General features: G+C 37.6%; 1 pseudogene; it reads right to left on the reverse strand.

The window, feature by feature from the left end:
- Positions 1-2,964: 2,964 nt before the first annotated feature.
- Positions 2,965-3,344, reverse strand: LOC118624284 (annotated as a pseudogene).
- Between the last annotated feature and the right edge of the window lie 4,318 nt (positions 3,345-7,662).

The following is a 7,662-nucleotide window of genomic DNA, read 5'->3' on the forward strand; positions in this document are numbered from 1 at the left end:
GTATGCTCTTTCCACCTTTGTCAAATATTAATTGAACATAATATCTCGGGTCTATTCCTGGGTTCTCTATTCTGTTCCACTGGTCTATCTACCTGTTCTTGTGCCAGTACCAGGCTGTTTTGATTACAGTAGCTTTGTAGTATAACCTGATATCCAGTACTGTGATCCCTCCTACTTTGTTCTTTTTTTTTTTAAGATTTCTGTGGCTATTCAAGGTCTTTTTTGGTTTCATGTGAACTTTTGAAGTATGTGTTCTAGTTCTGTGAAGTATGTCATTGGTATTTTAATGGGGATTGCATTGAATCTATAGGTTGCTTTGGGTAGTATGGATATTTTAATGATGTTAATTCGTTCAATCCATGAACAAGGTATATGCTTCCACTTTTTAATATCTTCCTCTATTTCTTTTTTCAATGTCCTGTAGTTTTCTGGGAAGAGGTTCTTTACTTTTTTGGCTAAGTTTATTCATAGGTATGGTAAATTTTGCTGCAATGATAATGGCTTTTTTTTTTTTTTTTAGTTTCTCTTTCTGTGAACTCATTATTGGTGTATAAGAATGCCATTGATTTCTTGATATTAATTGTGTATCTTGCTACTTTGCCAAATTCATTTATTAGCTCTAGTAGACTTTTGATGGAGTCTTTAGGGTTTTCTATGTACAATATCATGTCACCTGTGAATGACAGTTTCAATTCCTTCTTTTCAATTTGGACCCCTTTTATCTTTCCTTCTTGTCTGATTGCTGTGGCTAAGAGTTCCAGTACTATGTTAAATAAGAGTGGCGAGAATGGGCATTCCTGTCTTGTTCCTCTTCTTAAGGGAAATGCTTTTAGTTTTTTCCCATTGAGTATGATGTTGGCTGTAGATTTTTCATATACGGCCTTTATTATGTCAAGATATCATCCCTCTATTGCCACATTGCTGAGCATTTTTATCAGAAATGGGTGCTAGATTTGGCCGAATGCTTTTTCAGCATCTATTGATATGATCATATGGTTTTTATCTTTCATTTTGTTTATGTGGTATATCACATTTATTGATTTGAGGATATTATACCAGCCTTGCCTTCCTGGGATGAATCCCACTTGGTCATAGTGAAAGATTTATTTAATATATTGCTGGGTCTGATTTGCCAATATTTTATTAAAGATTTTGGTATCTATGTTCATCAGGGATATTGGCCTGTAGTTTTCTTGCTTTGTAGTGTCTTTATCTGGTTTTGGAATTAGAGTTATGCTGGCCTCATAAAATGAGTTTGGAAGTCTTCCTTGTTCTTAAAATTTTTGAAATGGTTTGAGGAGAATGGGTGTTAGTTCTTCTTTTAATGTTCAGTAAAACTCCCCTTTGAAGCCATCTGGGACTGGGATTTTGTTCACTGGGAGAGTCTTGATTACATCTTCAATTTCTTTGTTATTGGTGTGTTCGTTTTCTAGCTCTTCCCGGTCCAGTTTTGGGAGACTATGTGTTTCTAGAAATTTGTCCACTTTGCCTAGATTGTCCAATTTGTTGGGGTATAATTGTTCATAGTATTTGTTAACAATCCTCTGTATTTCTGTCATGTCAGTTGTTACTTCTCTTCTTTCATTTCTGATTTTGTGTGTTTGGGTTCTCTCTCTTTGTTTCTTGGTGAGTCTAGCTAAGGGTCCATCAATCTTGTTTATCTTTTCAAAGAACCAGCTCTTTGTTTCATTGATCTTTTGAATTGTTTTTTTTTAGTCTCTACGTTGTTTATTTCTGTTCTGATATTTACTATTTCTTTCCTTCTACTTGCTCTGGGGTTTTCTTTTTGCTTACTTTCTAGTTCTTTAAGTTGTGACGTTAGTCAATTAGAATTTTTTTTTTTCTGAGGTAGGCATGTAGTGTTATGAATGTCCTCCTCAGGACTACTTTGCTGCGTCCCATAGATTTTGTGTTGTTGTGTGTTACTTTTCATTGGTTTCCAGGAAGTTTTTAATTTCTTTTTTGATCTCCTTGTTAACCCATTCATTGTTTAACATGCTATTTAGCCTCCATGTGTACAAATGTCTTTGTGTGTTTTTGTTGTAATTGATTTCCGTTTCATGCCATTGTGATCTGAGAAGATGCTTGATATGATTTCAATTTTCTTAAACTTGTAGAGACTTAATTGATGTCTTAACATGTGATCTATCTTTGAGAATGTCCCACGTGCACTTGGAAAGAATGTGAATTCTGTAGTTTTGGGGTGTAATTCTCTGTAGATATCTATTAAATCCATTTGATCCAGCACATCATTTAGCATCTGTGTAGCCTTGATAATTTTTTGCCTAGAGGATCTATTCAGTGATGTCAGAGGGGTGTTGAAGTCCCCTGCTATGATTATATTGCTGTTGATTTCTTTTTTGAAGTCATCCAGAAGATTTTTAATATATTTTGGTGCTCCTATGTTGGGTGCATATATGTTTACCAAGGTTGTATCTTCCTGTTGGATAGATCCTTTCAATATTATGTGGTGGTCTTCTTTGTCTCTAATTTTTGCCTTCATTTTGAAGTCTATTTTATCAGATATGAGTATTGCTACCCCAGGTCTTTTTTCCTTTCCATTTGCTTGGAAGATTTTTTTCCATCTCTTCACTTTCAACCTATTTGAGTCTTTTATTGTGAGGTGGGTCTCATGTAAACAACATAAGAAAGCATGCTTTCTTATCCATTCAGCTACTTGGTGTCTATTAATTGGAGCATTCAATTCATTTACATTAAGGCTACTATTGATATGTACTTATTTATTGCCATTTTTGTTTATTGTGGTTATATTTTTCTTCCTATTTCTGCTACTAATTACAGCAGTCCTTTTAACATTTCTTGCAGTGCTGGTTTGGTGCTAATGTATTCCCTTAGCCTTTTTTTTTTTTTTTTTTGGGAAGCTTTTTATTTCACCTTTAATTTTTTATTTATTTTATTTAATAAAGTTTTATTTTTCAAAATGTACACCTGGTGACCTGTTGTTTATGCATCTTCTTCAGCATTTGGGGCATCCCCACCTTTTGTGTTTCTGGTGTAAATTACTTGAGCTCTGTGCTTTGAGACTAGTTTAATAAGCCCTTTGCTGAGGAGCTCCTGAAGGGCTGCCCTGGCCAAGGAGCAGCAGATCTTCAGTCTCTCAGAGATGACAGCCGGGGTTATGAGCTTATAGTTGGGAACTTCTTACAGAGCTTGTCTTATGTTGCTTTGTCAAACAAGACTAGGTTGTTGAGCTTGTCCCGGACTTTGCCTTTGTACCACTTCTTCTTTTTGGCTTTGCCCCTGGACTTGTTCATTGGGTCCTTGTGTTTCTTGGCCAATTTCCCAGCATCTTTCTTCTTCTTCTTGTCATCCTTGGGCAGCATAGCAAAACCCCGGGAGCAGCGGCAACCACCGCGGCCTCCATAGGATGTCAGACAAAAAGTCTCACCTTTAATTTTGAATAAAAGCCTTGCTGGGTAGAGTAGTTTTGGATTCAGAGCCTTGTTTTTAATGACCTTGATTACTTTATGCCATTTTCTTCTGGCCTTTAGTGTTTCTGTTGAGACGTCAGCTGATAGCCTTATGGGAGTTCCTTTGTAGGTTGCTTATCTCTCGCTGCCTTTAGGATTCTCTCTTTGTCTTTAATTTTGGCATTTTAATTATTATGTTACTTGGTATGGGCCTCTTTGGGTTCTTCTTGTAGCTCTCTGTGCTTCTTGAACTTGTATGCTTTTTTCTTTCACCAAGCTAAGAAAGTTTTCTGTCACTATTTCTTCAAATATATTCTCTAACCCTTGCTCATTTTCTTCTTCTTCTAGAATCCTATGATGCAGATGTTGTTACATTTAATCTTGTCCCATAGTTCTCTTAGGCTATCTTCCTGTCTTTTCATTGTTTTTTCTTTTTGGTTCTCTGTTGGGCAATTTTTTCCCCCTGTCTTCTAATTCACTGATCCGATCCTCAGCCTCCTCTAGTCTGCTGGTTATTCCTTCCAATGTGTTTTTTTTTTCCCTTCCAATGTGTTTTTTTTTTTTTTTCTATGTCATTCTTCATTTTCAATTGGTTGGTTTTCAATGCTTCTATATTTTTACTCATGATGTTGAGCTTCCTCATGATTATCACTCTGAACTCTCCCCCTGATATCTTGCTCAATTCCTTTTCATTTATTTCATCTTCTATTGAATTATCTTGTTCTTTCATTTGGGATTTGTTTCTTTTTTTCACCATTTTGGCTGTTTTAGTGGGTTTTGGAGCCTGCCAAATTTTCCCTGTGGGTGTTGGTGTTCCACTGGTTGTGGCTCCCTCTTCTGGATTTGGATGAGTGTGGGAAGACCCACATTAAACACCAGTGTCAAGTCTTACTTTCCTGGGTAGATTTGCAAGCCCAAGAAAGGTTCAGTTATCCTCCAGTTTTTTGCCTGGAGGCTATTAGTCTCAGTTACTTGATGAGCTTGGGTTGTAGCCCTCAAGTGAATGAAAAAATTCCTCAGGTGTTCAGGGTAAGAGGATTTCCAGAGGAGGGCAGAAGCTTGCTGGCTGTTAATGAGCCTCAATTTGCATTTCTTTCACCTGGCCAGGTGGTGTTAAATTCCTGAGGGAGGGGCTCTTGTTTCTCCCCCAGGGCTCTGGAAAGGGGCTCTTTGAGCAAGATAGCTACTGTTCTGTGAGGGACTGATTCAGCAAAAAAACTCCCACTGCTGTCCCAGCTCTCTAAGTTCCTGAGTCTGTCCACACAGTTCCAGTTCAGTCTACCCTCCCTCTGTTGGAGCTCAAGGTGAGTGGCTGCAGCCAATTTAGTGCTCTATCCTGACCCTCTGTGCTGTGGAGCCAGCTTGGGATTTTAACCTGGAGGGAGCGGCTCACAGCTAAAACAGCTGATGTCCGTAGGCTGCCAACCCGGCCTCCCAAGTCTCCGTAGTTCCTACCAGGCCTGATTTCATGTCCTCTTTCTGACTGCAGTTATATGGGTCCTCTCAGCTGCTTTTCTGTTTTTGTTTTTTTTTGTTTTTGTTTTTTCCCTTGACAATTTGTCTTTATTTTAGTTGTAATTCCAGTTTGGTCCTGGGAGATAGCCTGTGTAGCTTCCATTCACTCTGCCACCATTTTTTCCACAAGAAAAATATTTGAATCCTATCTTAACATAGTTTCTTTTTAAATAAAAAGTCTGAAGCAGTTTTAAATCCAAGTTCAAATAATTTCAAAAGCATTTTAGATGAGTTTGCTCTGTAAAGGGGAACCTTAATTTTGATAAGAAAGCCTGCTCTAGAAACTCATGAGATTGTCCTACCTGACACTGAATTTCCAAAAGCAAGATGCTTATCATAAAATGTGTAGGGTTTCAATTTGAGGCTGATGTCATATAGAGCAACACTGCATACAGACCAGCCTGATTTCCAGCCTGCGGAGCCAACCCTGTCCTCACCATGGCCATCAATGGCCACCATGTGCCTCACATCAATGTCATACTCTGATTTGTTCTTGTTGAATTGTAATGAAGGGAAAACAGATTTCTGGTTCCAAGAAAGTATTTCTTAGTTACTTGATTTGCATCTTGAGGGGTTTGAACTAAATCCTTTCCAAGACCTCTACTAGATATAAAATTCTGAGGTTCTTACATTGCAACATATAATTTTGAAATTGCTCACAGACGTACGTGCCTAGGAACTCAGCAACATTTTGGAACAGAAAGCCAGAGTATTTGAAATTATGTAGTTTTTATCTTTGACATTATAAATGTGACTAATAATAATATGAATTGTTCTGTTTCTTTGTGCTATGCAGATAGGGGACCATGCTCTTACAGATTTCTGATACACCTATATAATTACTCTCTGTTATCTTTGTATTTCATTCTCTTTTATTATTCGTGTATTATACTCTTTATTCTATTTTTTTTTATCCTTGCTGGAGGACTTTTTTTTTTTTTTCTTGCATTTGTCTTTAGATAGAGTGGGAGGGACAAAGGGAGGAAGAGAGAGAGAGAAACATTGATGTGAGAGAGACACATCAACTGGTCGCCATCCAGACAACCCCAACCAGGGCCCGGGACAAAGTGCAACTGAGGTACGTGCTTTTAGCAGGAACTGAACCCGGGCCTCTCTGGTTCACGGGCTGATGCTCTAACCGCTGAGCCAAACCAGCTAGGGCTTATTTTGTTGTTGTTGTTCTTCCTTCCTTCCTTCCTTCCTTCCTTCCTTCCTTCCTTCCTTCCTTCCTTCCTTCCTTCCTTCCTTCCTTCCTTCCTTCCTTTCTTTCTTTCTTTCTTTCTTTCTTGCTTTCTTTCTTTCTTTCTTTCTTTCTTTCTTTCTGTTTTATCTTCTATTGTCTCCTACTTGAAATTTTTTGAAATTAGTTGTCCCTTGGATGGAATAAACACAATGAAAATTCTGGCATACTTCAGTTTCAAAAATAGTATTCTTTTCCACAGCACTAAATTGTAACCACTTAAATGTTTGGTGAATCTGTACCATCTCCTGTTCATTTCATTAAAGTGCCATCCTAATTGAGCTAGGTCACCATGCTTTTTTTTCTTTCCTGCTCATCTGCCTGCTCATTTCACTGTTATTTCCCCCTAAAAAACTCCTCTCACAAATAGATCTGACATTTTGTGACCAGTCCATTCTACTTACGGCCTGATATTTACACTACCGAAGTAAGGCTTGGAGAAAAGCTTCCTGGATTTTTAAATTATTTTATTATTTACATAGTCAGATCAAGATAACACAAGGAAAAGTAGCCCAGACAGCCCTGGAATTGGGAAACATGAATTTCCCCCTTGCTTCCCACACCTACACATCTAAAGGATTACTGAGTCATTAGAATGGGTTTGCATTTCCTGACTACCCACCTGCATTCAGTGTCACAAAGGTGGATACGTGAGGGGTAGGATAGCCTAAATGTCTTCTAGGTGACTTTGGGGAAAAGAGCTTGAGGTAAAAAAAATGTTATGCTTTCTGAGTAAAAAGTTTAATAAGTGATTCTGTCAGTCTAATGGAATAGGTCATCCATCAGAAGGTAACAAACACAGAAAAATGACTGGAAAATGACTGATTCGATGACCTTTTTATTTTTGTAGTTCAATAGTAAACAGGGTCATAATACATAGATTCATTTTATCAGGATAAGATAGCTAGAAATCTTGATATTCAGAAAAAATCATAAACAGTCTTCTAGAATAATGTAGACTTTATGTCTATATACCTCTCTTCTTTTATACATGCCTCACCATGGAAAGGAATTTCTCAACTGGAAATTCTTAGAAAAATTTTTCAGAAATACACTTGGTAGGAGTGGTGATGGATGGATGGGGGCAGTAACAGTGGAAGTTTAATAAAAATATATTAATCTGATCTTTCTTTTAAAAAATCCACAGTTTTAGCCCTGGCTGGTTTTGCTCAGTGGTTAGAGTGACAGCCCAAGGACCAAAGAGGCATGGGTTCGATTCTGGTCTAACCTCCGTTGTGGTTTGATCCCAGCCCTGGTTGCAGTTATGCGGGAGACAAACAATCAATGTGTCTCTCTCACATAGATGTTTCTCTCCCCTTCCCTCCCGCTCTCTCTGAAAATCGATGAAAAAACATCTTCGAGTGAGGATTAAAAAAATCCCAAAAAACAGTTTTACCTTTTACCTACCAAGAAAGTATTTTAATTCTAGCAACGAAACAGTTACATTTTTTTTTTCAAATGTCAAATTGGGCATAT

This window comes from Molossus molossus, unplaced genomic scaffold (assembly GCF_014108415.1).
Source record: "Molossus molossus isolate mMolMol1 unplaced genomic scaffold, mMolMol1.p scaffold_m16_p_1, whole genome shotgun sequence".
NCBI classification, from domain to species: domain Eukaryota; kingdom Metazoa; phylum Chordata; class Mammalia; order Chiroptera; family Molossidae; genus Molossus; species Molossus molossus.